General features: G+C 44.3%; 1 protein-coding gene across 1 annotated transcript in view; it reads left to right on the top strand.

The window, feature by feature from the left end:
* Positions 1-3260: 3260 nt before the first annotated feature.
* The window catches only part of SGPP2 (sphingosine-1-phosphate phosphatase 2), a 76722-nt gene continuing 62878 nt past the window's right edge, over positions 3261-17104 (top strand). The window contains exon 1 of the mRNA XM_024763109.1: positions 3261-3399. The gene's annotated coding sequence lies outside the window, so the exon portion shown is untranslated. The remainder of the gene's footprint in view (positions 3400-17104) is intronic.

Below are 17104 nucleotides of genomic sequence, written 5' to 3'. Positions count from 1 at the left end.
TAAGTCAAGGCGTCATATATTCTCAGCGTTCTTTGTCTTCATCTTGGGGTAAATCTGTACCGCTCCCTTTCGGTCATGACTTAGTTATGCATTGAAGGCAGCCTTGCAGAGAACAGGGACTACTCTTGTATCTGCAAAATAGAGCAGCTGTTCTCCCACCCAAACCTTAAGTTACCAAAAGCCCCATTTTAGGAGAATGTGCATTTGAGAAATTTGTGACCAAAAGGGAAAGATGGCATTGGGAGACTGAGATCATGTTTTTTATCCCCACCTGCAAAACCGTTTTCCTTTTTCACTTTCAAGAAAAGAAACCAGGAAATCAAATAGACAAATGAGAATATCAGTGACACTTGGCAGTTAGTAATAATGGCTATCTGGGTAATTTCCATCTTATCATCCCTTGTTTACCAGAAACTTCTTTGGCTTTGAGGCAGGTGATTGGTATACTAAGAGGTATTTTATTTCTAAAAGTAGCTCCTCTCCACTAACCTGAATGTTCAGTGCTTTTCCTGATCTTTTGTCTAAAAATTAGCTGCTAATCACTGACTCCTGAGTCTGTGCTGCAGAAACACGGCTCCACTGCCTGGGATGTCAGCTCCTTGGGCACGACCAGTTCTACAGAATGGTCTACAGTTCTCAGTTTTATCTCCTCTTCTCTCTGCCATTCACTTTACCTACCATTTCTATTTCTAACCCCGGTTTCTTTTCCCTCTAACTGTTCCTGATGCGACCAACACATACCCTGAAACTGAAATTATTTACAAAGATATATTGAAGTGATACACACTGAGATTTCCTACAAGGGGAAATTAGATTATTGTCCTGAAAAGACAAGTAGTTAACTACTTTACTTACACTACATATAATTCTGAAGAATTTGGAAGAAAATATTGGCTCTCAACCTATTTAATTACATATACAGAGATGTTATCTAAAAGCTCCTTTGGCTGCCCTATATACATGTTGATATTTTTAACTTCACCTTTGCTTTTTGTTTCTAAAGAAGATTTAGAGAATATTTAGCTCTCTACTCAAAAACGAAAAAAGAAAAAAGAGCGTTTCTAAAAATTAAAGAGAGTTCCTAAGAGAATGTAAAAGGCATGCCTAGAGATATTAGTTAGCGATATGTAATACTAAAGCAGTTTGCTGTCATCCGTGCCAGTTTTTTCGATTATTTACTAGGATGAAAATATTGAACTTGGTCTCAGTTAAGCCTCTAGGGTAGAGAATGGTTGTCGCTGAATATTTATAATGTCATGTAACACTTGGGTACCATGAAATGACACGAGGGAGGGGTTTGACCCTTGTCAAAGTTTGGCAAAAGTTTTCCTCATAAAGCTTCAAAGCAGGACAGATTACCAAGTGTACCTGACAGCTGGTGCCTTAAAATAACTAATTTTTACGTGAAAGACGTCACTTCACAGGATTTGCCCCAAGGTCAAGCCTGTTGGATGTATGTTTATAAAACAGAATCTGCAGAGATTAGTCCTCATATTAGATAATGAGACGGAGAAGGAGGGAGGGAGGAGTTTGTCATTTATTCATCTCAGTCCCTTGACCTTGTTTTGCACATCTAACCGTAGTATCTTGGCAGAGAGGTAGAACTATACACTTCCTTATTTAATTCATTTTGTGCATTATTGTCTTTCCACCTTACGATGCATCCGTTCTTTCTCCTTTGAATTCACTTAGAAGTAACGTTCATCCCAGTAGAGAGATGAACTTCTGGCTTACGTTGTATGCTCTCTCTGACTAGCATCTTCCTCCCAGGTAGCGCCATGTACTGCTTGGTTTGAGGCTGAATTTTTGAACATAACCGTGACTGGTTTACACGAATCCAGATATGCCTCTGGAGCCGAGGGCAGTGTCGACATAAGGCTTTTTTTTTTTTTCCTCCCTGCCTGCTACCAGGATAACAGGATGGAGAAGGATGATAGAAAATGGGAGTGCATTTTTAGCAGGCCCCGTGCCCACTTGCTGTGTTTCTTGCACCATCACTGTAGTGGGCCGACTTGACGAAGCCCATTTAAAAGGTAAATTACAAACATTCATCTGCAAGGATTTTTCTAAAGTCTTCATGTTAATTTCTTGTTGCTGCAACAAATTACCACGAACTTAATGGCTTAAAACAACACGTATTTATTCTGTGGATACAAAATATATGGGGGTCAGAAGTCCAAAATGGTTCTTATCTGGCTGAAATCAAGGTACCAGCAGAGCTGTGTTCCTTCTGGAGCCTCAAGGAGAGGATCCTTTTCCTCACTTTTTCCAGCTTCTAGAGGCGCCAGCATCCCTTGACTCACGCCCCCTTCCTCCATCTTCAAATCACTTTCTGCCGCTTGACTCTTCCGCCTCCTTCTATTAGTTAAAGATCTTTGTGTTCCATTGAAGCCACCTACATAACCCAGGGTAACCCCTCAATCTCGAAATCATTAATTACATCTGCAGAGCCCCTTTTGCCGTGTAAGGTAACATCTTCGCAGGTTCTAAGGATTAGGAGGTAGACATCTTTGGGGACATTCTCCTGCCTAGCACACTCATAGACCCACACAGTGTGTGCTAGCGGAGTTCACCTCCCTTGAGTTTCTAGCCCTCTGTGGACACAGGAGAAAGGTTTGGGTTTTTTTGTGTATCTTTCCCTGATATTTCTGTCTTGGATGTTACTAATTTAATTTTAGGAAGAATTAACATCATCTGTGTTTGTGTAGACACCTGGGGGTTGATAGATGTTCAGTAACACTGTAGGCTGCTAGTACTGATACTGTAATTACACAAGGGGAGAGGAGGTAGCACCTTGGCAATTGAAACCCTGTGATTCGTAGATAGAGGGTTTTTTTTGTTTTGTTTGTTTTTGTTTGGGGGGCCACATCTAGGGGCATGTGGGATCTTAGTTCCCCCGACTAGGGATGGAACCAACACCCCCTGCAGTAGAAGCAAGGAGTCTTTGGACGACCAAGGAAGTCCCTAGGTAGAGGTTCTTTTTTTTTTAAATTTATTTTTACATATTTATTTATTTGGCTTCGCTGGGTCTTAGTTGCGGCATGGGGGACTGTTTCAGTTGCAGCATGCATGCGGGGTCTAGTTCCCTGACTAGGGATCAAACCCAGGTCCCCCTGCATTGAGAGCATGGAGTCTTAACCACTGGACCACCAGGGAAGTCCTTAGATAGAGGTTTTTAAAACTTGCCTTATAGTGACCTGTTCAATGAACTCACAGAGTCTTCTAACTTTTGTCTTTTAGGCTTATGTACAGAAGTACATTGTGAAGAATTATTTCTACTATTACCTATTCAGATTTTCAGCCGCTTTGGGACAAGAAGTGTTCTACATAACATTCCTTCCGTTCACTCACTGGAATATTGATCCTTATTTGTCCAGAAGACTGACCATAATATGGGTTGTAAGTATTATTATTACTTATGAACCAGTATTACTTCTACAACAACTACCTGCTTTGGGATTCAAGTACTCTGCATATATGCTCTTTATTAAAAATCACTTAGAGTTGAATTTTTACCTGGTTTACTTTGGGAAAATGGAAGAAAAGATTTAAAAGCTATGCGTGAATAAGACTATGAGAGAGGAAGAGATGATGTACAGGAAAAGGACCTTTCTGAGAATCCATGAAGGGACATAAAATGCTTCCTCCCAAGAAACCCCTTTTAGTAAAATTTGATCAGAAACAAAATAGGAGCTGTTGACTAATAATTCCTAGTGGTATTAAGTGTAACCACCTCATGTCTATTGGATACACAAAAGCATGTAAGGCAGGGCAACTTCTCTGAGGAAGCTTGTAGTATTGTGGGGGCAGCCGGCGTATACACGAAAACCCAATGATAATTCTGGGTGGAGAGGTGGAGCCCCTTCTGATGTTTTGTTCGGGACCCTATCGTTGAACTTTGTTCAGGATCAAATAAGTCCTGACTTTTATTTATTTGATTTATTTTTTGGGCCGCATCGGGTCTTAGTTGCAGCACGCGGGGTCTTTGTTGAGGCATGCAGGCTTCTCTCTAGTTGTGACGCGCAGGTTTTCTCTTCTCTGGTTGTGGTGTGCAGGCTCCAGGGCAGGTGAGCTCTGTAGTTTGTGGCATGCAGGCTCTCTAGTTGAGGCACGAGATCTCAGTAATTGTGGTGTGTGGGCTTAGTTGCCCAGTGGCGTGTGGGATCTTAATTCCCTGCCCAGGGATCGAACTCTCGTCCCCTGCATTGTAAGGTGGATTCTTTACCACTGGACCACCAGAGAAGTCCCTGATTTTTTTTTTTAAACTGGGGGAGATGGTGGTTATTTGCAAGGCTGCAAGGCATGCTGCCAGCATCCGGACCCTGGGATCAGGTAGGCCTGGGTTCAAGTGCAGCTCAGCCACTGCGCTTGTCCATGTGCCCTTGTCCTGAGCCTGTAAAATGGTGTTAATGCACGTCTCCCAGAATCGTCATGAAGACACGTAGGGTATGGCCTGGTGCACGCGAGGACTCTGCAAGTCCCCATAAGCGTGCTAACACATGGTGATGAGTCCAAGAAGGTGAAAGAGTCTTAAAGATCAACCAATTTTTAGGTCAAAGATGATTTAGCCGGGAGAGGGGGCTTCAGGGACAAGGTTGCCAGCGCGGCTGTTTCCCTGACTCAAGATTCTGCTCTGAAAACAGCTTCAGAAGTGCCTGGTCAAGAAATATTTTAGATTCCACATATAAGTGATATGATATGTCTTTCTCATTCTGACTTACTTCACTTAGTATGATATTCTCCAGCTGCATCCATGGTGCTGCAAATGGCGTTATTTCATTCTTTTTTATGGCTGAGTGGTATTCCATTTAATATATGTACCACATCTTCTTTATGCATGAACCTCTCTACGAAACAAACAGGACTGGCAGACATAGAGAACAGACTTGTGATTGCCAGTGTGGAGGGCGGGGAGCAGAGGGAAGGACTGGGAGTTTGGAATGAACAGAGATAAACTAGTATATACAGGATGGATAAGCAACAAGGTCCTACTGTATAGCACAGGGAACTGTATTCAACATCCCGTGAGAAACCATATGGGAAAGAACATGACAGAATATACATGTGTATAACTGAGTCACTTTGCTGTACGGTAGAAATTGTAACACAACATTGTGAATCAACTCTACTTCAGTTAAAAAAAAACAGAATAAAAGGAGTGCCTGTTGTATCTAAAGAAGCTGGGGTTCTTGGGCGGCTCTGCTCTGAGAAGCCGTGGCTGCACCCCTGGTGCTTTTGTTTTTCTCATTTGTAGAACAAGTGAGAGGGGCCTTGATCAGGAGGCATAAGTGCAGATATCCTAAAAGGCAGGGCAGAGGAATAAAGCGGTGAAGTGCTGGGTGGGGCACCTGGGGCATTGGGAGTGGCTACCCCTTACCTCCACCTGTGCCTGAGAGAGGCAAGACAGGCTGGTGTGGTCAGATCTCTTTTTCATGTGAAATCTTTAAATGTAGGGCTTACATTTTTAAAAGCTCTATATGCCAGTTGAACAAAGAATCCTTTAAGTCTAAACTTCCGTGGCTTGGTTTGAAGCCTCTGGCCTTGAAGAACAGCTAAGGTCCCTCGGGCTCATGGTTAAGATTATTTGGCCCCAGATTCTTCCTATTTGCTCCTTTTCTCTCTCAAACTACAAGCCACTTTTTCCTTTCTCCATCCCTGTCTCCCTTCCAGCCCTCTTCTGAAACCTAGCTTCTGTCTAAAAGTGTGATCCAACGAGAATCTGCAAAAGCACAGGCATCTTGCAAGAGATGTACATGAGTGCGGTTGTTCCTCTCCCTCCGCAAGCGGCTTCCGTTCCTGCAGGGTGGTGATGTCCCCGGGAGGAGCTGGGGGAGGAGAGACAGGGAGCGGGGTGCAATCCTTCTGTTCTTAGGACGTGAAAATGCACCCAAGACCCGTGGTGCTTGAGCTTCTTTTCCTGTCATTTATTTTCTGAGATACCAAAAATATATATATCTCCAACTTTTATGGTTGTCAAGTGGGGCAAATGATGCAAAATACTTCTAGTAACCTGGGAATATCTTATACTGTGTACAGTCAGCTCAAGGCCAATTATCTTGCCCACCGAGGGTGGAAAACTTTTCCTGAGTGGCCGGAAAGATCTTTAGACCTGATGGGAGGCAGTGGTTAGGGGACTCAGATTGTCATTATGGGTTGTTATTTTTCGCTTTGGAGTCCTCATTTCAAAGGGCTCAAAAGATTTTCCATTTGAGGTAGAATTACCAGTCTTTTGTCAGAGAGTGGGCAAATAAAGTCTTTACTTGAGAGAGGAAAGAGCACCCTTTGACTATGCAGTTTGTCCTGAGCTTTGGCGATGTGCTATTTGCTCTCAGAAATGGGTGCATGGCCAGGTCCAAAAGGCCCCCATGCGGAGAGGTATGTAATTCGTATCAGTGAAGCAGTGTGTGCATTCCTGGCAGTTCCGGTGGAGGGAATAGTGGCCGGTCCAAGGGGAGGATGGAGGGAGGGAAGGAAGAAGGGGCAGAGGGAGAGAGGTAGAGGCTGGGGTGGGTGGGGGAGGGTTCAGAGGTGGGAAAGGTGTTTGCCTTGTGCTCTGCTGCGGAGATAGATAATAATGAGAGAGGCTTGGTTTGGCTCCAGTGTTGAAAGTGGGTGGAGGGAAGGAAAATTCCCGATGGTGTTGGCAGTTGGGAGGGAAGGAGGGGTGGAGACGGGTGAGATTCTTTTGGGCAATCAGCTCCCTGCTGAGGCAGCCTGTCTCCTGTAAGGGATATCCCTAAATTAGTGGCTGCCTCTTTAAGGGGTGAGGGTGAAGAAATGTTAATTATATAAGGGGCAGAATTTGAAGTCCCCTAGCTTTAAACATCTTTTCTCACCCAAAATCCTTTGGAAGGCAGCTGTGTCCGAGAGTGCCAAACCTCTTGACAAATTTCATGTTAATTCGACAATTGTCATTGGATGAAGTCTCAACAGGTTTTATTGCTTTTAAAAATAATTTTTTATATTAGGGGTGACTCATACTGTCTGAAGTAGCTTAGCAGAATTTATGGTTATATTAACTGTTTTCTCATCACAATCATAATTGTTCCTCTTGTCTGTTGCACCTCTCATTGCTTTTGCTGGCATCTGTGTTCATTATTTGATCTTCGTAACAATGGGTTGGTATCATTTTATAGATTGGGATAGTAATACTTCAAATAATAATAAGCCATATTATATGTTGAGGACTTACTACACATGCCACTCAGTGCAATAACGCTTTACATATTTTACCTAATTTAATCCTGCCAGCAATCCTGAGAAGTGATTATTGCCAGTTTTACAGATCAGGGAACTGACATGCAGAGAGGATCACTTTGGATTAAGTGGATTTGATCCTGTCCCCGAAGGCCTCTTGTGCTAGAGAGGGCCGCCACTCAGCTTCAAGCATTAAAATGACTTGCCCAAGGTTCTCTTCCATTGCATATTTGCTATGGTTGTATTTCAGGTTTGCCTGTATGGCATTTATTAACTCCATCTACTACTTAAGTGTCTTCTGTAGGCCCTTCTTGACAAGTCAAATGTATCTTATCCCAGAAAAGTTAGATAAGCTTTTTTTTAATTAGCTGAAAAACATCAGTGAGGTATTTTCTTCTGTCACTTATCAAGGTTTTTAACCTGTCATTGGATTCAATAGAATCTTCGACCTTGGGACAGAAAAGGCCATGAATGGGTTATTCATTAGATGCTCATGAAGAGATGTTATAGGTGGTGCTTCACAGGGAGTCACTGCCCAACTGAGTGCTTATCTGATCTCCTGGCTTCCACTGTGGTGTGGTGACAGCCCCACCCAAAAGAAAATAGTACTGCTTGTGTCTTAAAAATGTTAGAGGCAATTTCGTTGAAACTGCATCGTGTTCAGCTTTGTAACATGAGGCAAAATCTCACTTTTTGCTAAAGTTATTCTCCATTTTGTAGAATAATGCAAATATCGATACCACAACTGGCCCATGGGAGGCCCATCTTCTCTATTCTTATGATACTTACATCCTGCCTCTTTTCACAGATCTTGCATGGCATTCAAGATGAGATGCAAGAAAAAATGGGAAATGTAGGTAAAATCAAAATTAGGGGGAATACAGATAGAATAGGAGATGAATGCCTAAAGTTGAGCCACGAATTTCTTTCAACTTTGTCTTGACTAATTTTAAATGAAACGACATTATTCACTAGGGAAGAATAGGCTTATTCCTCAGAGGGGAAACCTCCTGACACATAGTATTGATAGAATCATTAGGGATAGTGATGCATGTTGCCAAATTGTATTCCTAGGAGTGTTGTTTGCTATCAGTACCCCTGATCAGCTGTGTGAGAGTACTCCTTTTGACTCTTCCTCATAACCTTTGTGTGTTCTCATTTTTTCAATCATTGCTGATTAAACCGATGAAAAATGGTACCTCCATTAATTTTCATATATTTTTAGTGAAAATGAAAATATTTTTCAGACTTTCATCAGCCATTTGTGTTAACGCTTGTGAATCGTCAGTCTTTTGAGTATATTTTTAAAGGGCTTTAAGTTTTTAATTGCTTTTCAGCAGTTAACGTAAAATGTATTCAACTATTGATCTTCCATGTCTCAGAGGCAATGCGCCTTTATGTATAAGATTTTTAGAAATTTAAGATTTTGAGAAATGGTACGTAAGTTTATGGTATCAGCAATAGTGACCTAAGAAAATCCCTTAAAATTGAATTTCAGTGCTTTTATGCTGGGTGTTCACTTTAGTTTTAGGCGCAGACCTCACCACTCCTTGTTGCCCTACCTTTTGTGACCTCCCTGGCCCCTTTAATTTGAATTTGGGACTCCCATCTTCAGGCACTTAATCTTTCTGGCCTGCAGTTTCCCTGGCCACAAAATAGCTTACTCAGGAGAAACCATGCCTCTCACTGTTGTGGCCTCTCGTGTTGCGGAGCACAGGCTCTGGATGCACAGGCTCAGCGGCCATGGCTCACGGGCCTAGCCCCTCCACGGCATGTGGGATCTTCCCGGACCAGGGCACGAACCGGTGTCCCTGCATCGGCAGGCGGTCTCTCAACCACTGCGCCACCAGGGAAACCCAGAAAACCTGATTCTTGCTGCCTAAACTGCAGGAAGGTTTAAATTTGTCTTGGAGTTTTTCCTTGTCTTTTTTCCCCATTTGTAAACACTTCTTTTACCTAACATCAAAGGATACAGTCTCCACCATTCTAACCCATGTGTGGTTATTTTTAAGTAATGGTCATCCTATGCAAACTGTTCTTGAATGTTGAAGATCTGGTTGCTTCTGAGAGTTTCTGGGCAGGGTTAATCTCTCTTCTGATAATTCGTGGGGTGTTTTTGTTTGTTTGTTTTTTTTAAAGTCCCCTCCATCCATTTTAATTTATGGCTTTTGATGATCTCCTTGAATGGAAGCAAGGAGTGTTCATGTCAGGGGAGGGGGGCTGCTTCTACCTCTATCAGCAGCTTTGAGGTTTGGTCAGAGGTTCCTCATCCTGAAATACCATGAAAGGAACATGAGGCTGATGTTTATAGGGTGTTTTTTTGGTTTCCACTCAAACTAGCTCAGGAAAGGGGGGATTTGTTGTAAGGTTTCAAAGAATCCCGTAGGAGTCAGAACCTCACAGGAGCTGATGCCAGTGAACAGCTAGGTTTCTGCTACAGTTAAGCAATTGCTCCAGGATCTGCTTCTTTACCTCCTGTTGCCAGCTGGTAACTTCCTGTCTTTTAGTTCAGAGTTGCCGGACAGTCTGACCCAGCTCACTGTGTAGCACAACTCCATCCATCTCGGGGTCAGTGCGTATGTTGACTGTATTTCATCCAAGCAGCTGTGTCGGGGGCGGCGATAGACAATGAATTGGAGCACAGAGCCATGGGCCAGGTTGAAACATCAAGAGACTTGGACTATAATCGTAGCGGTGAAACCTTGCTCAAGCCACTTCATGATTCTGACCTGCAGCATCCCTAGCTTCAAAATGAAAGGACCCAGCTAGAGAATCTTTGGAGGCATATAACATGGTCATGACTCTTCTTTATACGTTCGCTATGTGACACTTAAGAGATCCATCCATGGCATGGAGTAAGGGGGCAAAGAGTAAATGCTGGGCAGGGCAGGATAACATTAAAAAAAAAAAAAAAAAAAGGCCTGTCATCTCTTCTGCAGACCAAATGCTAACGCGGTTTTACATATTTTGTGCTGGGAACCCCTCAGTATTAGACAGTACATTAGAAATGCATATCAAATCCACCGCTAAATATTTGTTAGGTAGTCTGCTGTTTTGTGTTCAACACGATCAAAGGAATGCTTTAAGAGGAAATGCTGAACTGCTTGGTGACTGTAGATTCCATTTTTATGTACACTCAAAATCCCGGCCATAAGGAAGTCATAACAGCAGAAGGTTCCTCTTGGCAGGTCCTTCCGTTCCTACTCTTTTTTTTTTTTTTCGTTCCTGCTCTTGCAAGTCAAATTAACTTGTGTTGGAGAGCTTGAGTTTAAATGATGGATTTTACATTTCTCACGTTCTGGTTATTGAAAGCTAGCTAGCTGGTATCTACATTATAAAGTAGAACTAAAATTTATATTTAAATTGTGCCTATGATCTAGTGTCTAACTGCAGCAGAGTCTAGGGTATTATTTTATAAACAGTTCCATAAATTGGTTAAGAGGTAGCTTTATGATTAACGTGTCTAAATGCAGTGGTGTCTCTTTGGATGTGGGCAGGCTGCCATCTGGCTGTGTCACAGGGGAGTCTCTGAGACTGGGTAAGAGAGGAGTGCAAAACAGCCTGCCCCATCCCTGTAATTCACAACCCTTAGACAGGGGTCAATTTTAGTGCCAAAAGATGACTTTTAATGTGATTATCTCCTAATCCTCTGTTTAAATCACTACCACCATTCACTTCAAAAGATTGCCCTGCTTGTTAAGTTGGTTCTTGCTTGAGATTAATGAGTCTTGAGAAGTATTCAACAATGGCCAGATTGTAACCCTCACTAACTTGCACTGAATGAAATGGAATTAGGTGTCAGAGATTCTGCCCAGTTCCTCTGAAGTAGAACCTTGTCATTTAGCCTTAGTTAAATATTAAGTAAATGTCTGTAGGGTGTTTGTTATGCAAACTGGATTGATTTGGTTTTAAAACACAACAAGGAAATGTTTTGGTTTTAGTGTAGCTTTAAAAAAAAAAACAACCACCTTGAAAACTGGACTCAACAGATGTGATCTCTCTGATTATCACCATCATTACCTGAAAAATGATCTGCCCCTCCCCCCGTTTTTGATGATGACTGGAGAATGTACCCACAATTTTCCCTAGCTCTTCTGCCACCCCACCCTCACTACTGTCCCGATTTTCAACCCCCTAAGACTTTCAGTGCTGGTTTTGGGTTTGGTTTGGTTTGGTTTTGATTGAGCAGAATTGTGATCCTCCCACACAGAGACCAGTGCCCCTGACTCTCACCCCTGAGCATCACTTCTAAATGCTTCACTTAATTTATCTCAGGATGTGTGATTACTTTCAAGCTTAGCTAGGTATGAGATTGTTTGAGACACCAGGCCTGGAGGCGCAGGGTATCTTTAGGGTGAAATTAGTTTGAATCTGCTAAGACAATGCAAAAAGAAAAAAATTAATCATTTCATACAGAGTTTGGATATGCAGTTAGTCTTTCTCCTCTCCCTTTGGTTTTATCGTAGCTTTTAATGTCTTATCAAGAAAAACAAATAGTCTTTGCTAAGTTATATCCAGACCAGAAACCAAGGCACATCCGGCAGGGCAGAGCCTCAATTCACTTTCTGAATTCAGCTGGAGTCTAGGACCAGGCCTGAGGCTGCTCTCCCCAACTGCCTGCAGGCGAATCAGTCCCTAGGGGGTCTTTACAAAGCACCCTTCTGGACTGGACCTTGTCCCAGATTCTCTCCCATTCATTTGCAAAACAAAGGGAAGGAAAAATGAGCTAATCAACAGGCCTGCGGGGGGCCTTTCTTGCAGAAGAAATTTTCAAATAAAATCTTAACAGTGCTCTGTTTTTTTAACCAATCAATTCCATTTGCAAAGCTGCATTCTTGCTTTTTTTTTTTTCAATTACTCTTTTTAATATGCGTTTTTTTTTTTTTTTTTTTTTTTTTTTTTTTTTTTTTTGCGCGATACGCGGGCCTCTCACTGTTGTGGTCCCTCCCGTTGCGGAGCACAGGCTCCGGACGCGCAGTCTCAGCGGCCATGGCTCACGGGCCCAGCCGCTCCGCGGCATGTGGAATCCTCCCATACCCGGGCACGAACCCGCATCCCCTGCATCGTAAGGCGGACTCTCAACCACTGCGCCACCAGGGAAGCCCTCTTGTTTGTTTGTTTTTTTAATTAATTCATTAATTTATTTTGGGCTGTGTTGGGTCTTTGTTGCTGCGCGCAGGCTTTCTCTAGTTGCGGTGAGCCGGGGCTACTCTACATTGCGGTGCACGGGCTTCTCATTGCAGTGGCTTCTTTTGTATAGCATGGGCTCTAGAAGTGCAGACTTTAGTAGTTGTGGCACATGGGCTCAGTAGTTGTGGCTCTCGGGCTCTAGAGAACAGGTTCAGTAGTTGCGGTGCACAGGTTTAGTTGCTCCACGGCATGTGGGATCTTCCCAGACCAGGGCTCAAACCCATGTCCCCTGCGTTGGCAGGTGGATTCCTAACCACTGAGCCACCAGGTAAGTCCCAAAGCTGCATTCTTGAATGGGTGTGATTCTCACAGCAGCTGCCTTCTGAGCCTTCTCTACCTGCCAGATGCTTTACATACAAGAACCCCATTTCACAGGTGAGAACACTAAAACCCAAAGAGTAGTTAAGTGATTTACCCACAGGGACACATCTAGTAAGCAGAACAGGTACATCTGTCTCCCAACCCCATCCACTCCTTTCCAGTGCACCATCTTGCCTCAAATGGCTAAATTCTTTTTCCCCCCAACCCAGTTAATTAAAGATAATAATTGCATTGGGCCTATTTGGTTGGAAAAGCTCCATATATTATCACAGCCTCGTTAGCAAGTGCCCTATATGTGTAGCAGACTCATGTCACAGGTTCCCCAGGCATTTGTCCTGCAGTTCTCTGTGCTGTAGTCCCTTGTGTCGCCCCTCGCTTGTCAGACTGTGTGTCCCAGACTCTTTACCCTCCCCAGAAGGCCAGGGCATTACAGGGACCTGGGAGCGGAGAAGGGCTTTGGTACCTTTGTTGGGGGCAGGGAGTAGGGGAAGGCCTGATGAGGCTGACCCCGCGGGCTCGTTGGGCCGAGGCCCACGTTCCACTTCCTTATCCAGTTCTGTAAAGAGCCCAGTGGAAAAGGAGGAGTAGGGAAAAATGGGCCTTTGTCCCACGAGGAGGTGGGGATCTGCGCTATGGGGACAGTCCTTCCCTGAGGAGCCTCTGGTGGAGGGGGGTGGAGCCTTGCACCCCTCAGCAGCTCTCCCATAGGATTAGGAAGTGGCCCCTATGCTGAGAAGGGGAAGGAAAGGTTTTTCCCAGCTAAGTGCTCTACCAGTTTACAGCTGGAGAGGCCATACTGTATTTTGGCCTCTGGAATTTTCTGGAAGCTAGAGAGGTAGTAGACAAACCCAGTCTTGTTAACCTCATGGCGGTCACCTCTCTTCTTCCCTCTCCTTTCACTAGGGCAGCCCTGGGGCTTCCCTAGGTGCGCCCTCTGCAGCCCCTTCTCCCCAGTGCAGACTACAGCCTTGACCTCCATTCCTTTCCTTCCAGGCCCAGCTGCCACCAGGCGCCAGTCAGCCCTGTTGAACCAGTGGCCTCAGTGGGCCTGGTGGCCGGGAGGCTTTGTGTTTGCTTGGGGGGAGCTGGGCCTCAGCCATCTGAGGGTTAATCTGGGAAACTGAGGCTGACCTCTGACCTCTGACCTAGGGTGCCCTCTCACTTCAGCCTCTTGCCTCTTGCAGCAGGCCTGGTGGTGCCCGAGGCCCAGCCCCAGTGCTCTCCTCGCTGGGCTGAGTCCAACTCGTGTGACCTTATTATGTCCCCTGTGAGGCGGAGTGAACGTATTTTCAAGGAGCCACAGTCTAACTGCTTATGAACAAATAACACTGTAAAGGTCCTAAACGGGAGCAGAGCCTCTGCACCAGCCTACGGCTCTGTGTGCGGCCAGCCGTAGTCATCTTACTGAGTTCCAGCTGGGTGCTGGACTCGGGGCCGTGGACCCTGTAAACATTGTGGCGTGAGGCATAGGCACTACTATTGTCACTTTAAAGGTGAGGAAGCAACGTGGAAAGGCAGCCAAGTTGGTGTAGCCAGTAGGGAGCCGACTCAGGATCTGAGCCCGTGGCTGTCTGGTGCCAGAATCCTGGTTACGAACCGCAGCCCTCAGTCACCATTTTCCTTAATGGTGTTAAATATAGCCGAGCTTTTTTGTGTATTAAACTTGCCCGATTAATTTTCTTTTTCATTTTACAAGTAGTGAACTGTGTTAATCAAAAATTGAGAAAAGAAACAGTTCCCTAAATCCTACCACAGCTGTTGATTGGAGGGTGATTCCCCTTTTCCATCAATTTGCCTGCTTGTCTCTCTATCTATGCACTGTTTGATCACAGGACACAATTTATATGATACTTTGTGATAAATGGTTTGATAGAACATTAAACATGACTTGGGGTTCATGGTGCCTACCTAAGAAAAGGAGGGGAATGAAACGGGGATGACTCGTGAATCTTTTAACCTAAAAGAAATCATTGAATCAAAGGATAGTTTCGTTACCTTATGAATTAGAAGATTGGGATTCTAATCCAAGTGAGAATTGTTCCACCTCTATTTTACATAGTATATGTTTTAGTGAAATAGAGGGAGACGCCTTGTAGTTGGGGGAGATGGCCAAGCTGGGATGGGCTCATAACTGCTGGCTGATACAGGTGGGTAATCAGTTAGTCCAGAGTTACTTAATAATTAGCCAAGTGGGACTTCGCTGGTGACACAGTGGTTGAGAATCCGCCTGCCAATGCAGAGGACACGGGTTCGATCCCTAGTCTGAGAAGGTCCCACATGCCACAGAGCAACTAAGCCCGTGCACCACAACTACTGAGCCCCTGTGCCACAACTGCTGAAGCCCGCACGCCTAGAGCCCACGCTCCGCAACAACAGAAGCCACCACAGTGAGAAGCCCACGCACCGCAACGAAGAGTAGCCCCCGCTTACCGCAACTAGAGAAAGCCCACAAGCAGCAACGAAGACTCAACGCAGTCAAAAATAATTAATTAAAAAAAAAGATAGGGCTTCCCTGGTGGCGCAGTGGTTCCAAAAAAAAAAAAAAAAAAAAAAAAGATAAATGTCACTTGGCTGATTTTTCTTTTATCTCTGGCCTCAGTTTGACCATCTCTGAAATGTGGAGTTGAACAAAATGACCTCTTTTATTTTGAAAGTTTTACGATTATATAAATATTGATGGTGATGTGTTTTTTAAGATACTCTTTTTAATCATATGCTCCGGTTTCAACAGTGCATCTGGCCCTATACAGTTTCCCCCACGTGACCTCCACACAGGTGGGTTGGCTCCTACCAGTTTTTTTGGGGTCTCCATGAGGAACACTAGTTAGTGATTCTCTGAAAAAAGTCTTGAGACCCTTCGTTGGGCCCACCAGATCTGAATCGCTAGAAATCACTTGGCCCTGCAAATGCACACCAAGGGAGGGAGGGTTTGGTGAGGGTTAAGGGCTGCAAACATTAAGCGTGAGCGCGTGTGTGTATGTGTGTGTGTGTGTGTGTGTGTGTGTGTGTGTGTGTGTGTGTGTGTGTGTAAGTAACAGGGAAGAGCCAAATCTGACTACATATCGGATCTGTTTCTTTTACTTTAGCGTTTGCTTCCTGTCGCTTTTGTTCACTAAAAGGATACTGTCTATACATAATGGCCTGCCTTGGGGAACCCTGCCCCTCCGCCTGAATGTTAAACCAAAGGGCCTTTGTTCAGGGAAACATCCGGACCCTGTCCCCCTGTGGATGGCTGCAAGAACGAAATTAACACACCCCCTCCCCCAGGCTGGCCATTCCAGGGGATATTTGCAAAACTTATGGCCTTTTTACTTTACTTCCTCATCTCCTCCCCCTCTCTGTGCTATAAAAGAAACTGGCATCCAAACCCTGATAAGACGGTTATTTTGAGACTTTAGTCTGCCATGTTCTCGGTCTGCAGGCTTTCCGAATAAAGTCGTCTTCCCTACCTCAACACCTCATCTCTGATTCATTGGCCTGTCGTGCGGCGAGCAGAGCGAGCTTGGACCTGGTAACGTGTGTGTACACATAAAAATCCATTGTTTGCATTGCATATGCTCCAATTTAACTAGAAAAAGATGTTATGTTTTTATTCCTCTTAGAATTAAATTTCTTCTGGCATTCACAGGCACTGAACTCAGGAGGGAAAAAAATGTTTCGATTTGAAAATGTTTTTCAAATACGTAGCAATTCGACTCTAGGGGTTCGGACACGCTTTTTCCAGAAACTCGAACTTGGAAATTAACAACTGAGAAGCAGTAAGCTGGCTTCCTTTTAAACTAACACTGATCAGCAAATAAAGGCTAAATGAGTGAAATAAGAGAGCTGATTTCTTTATTAGGCCATAATAGGAGGTTTAGTCAAAGGAGAAAATGAAACTCTGGTTTTAATACTAACTCTACATGGCACAACTGTAAAGGGGCTGCCACTGGACAGGAGCCCTTCCCAGCCTGACCATGCCCCAACGAGGGCTTCTTTTTTTTTTTTTTTTTTGCAGTACGCGGGCCTCTCACTGCTGTGGCCCCTCCCGTTGCGGAGCACAGGCTCCGGACACGCAGTCTCAGCGACCATGGTTCACGGGCCCAGCCGCTCCGCGGCATGTGGGATCTTCCCGGACCGGGGCACGAACCCGTGTCCCCTGCATCAACAGGAGGACTCCCAACCACTGTGCCACCAGGGAAGCCCCGAGGGCTTCTTAAACCTGGGTTATGTGAAATAATAGTTGAGGAGTTTTCAGCATTTGTCTACATAATTGGGGAAAATATTCAGCCAGAAAGAATGGATACAGGGCAATGGATTGAACTGCTCTCCAGTTTTCTTTAGCCAACAAAGACCACAATGGGGCTGTCTTATGAGAATTCATTAAAAAAAAAAAAAAAAAAAAATCCGGGGGCTT

Source organism: Neophocaena asiaeorientalis, unplaced genomic scaffold, assembly GCF_003031525.2.
Source record: "Neophocaena asiaeorientalis asiaeorientalis breed wild unplaced genomic scaffold, Neophocaena_asiaeorientalis_V1.1 scaffold86, whole genome shotgun sequence".
Lineage (NCBI taxonomy): Eukaryota > Metazoa > Chordata > Mammalia > Artiodactyla > Phocoenidae > Neophocaena > Neophocaena asiaeorientalis.
This window is presented reverse-complemented; position numbering and strand designations above follow the sequence as displayed.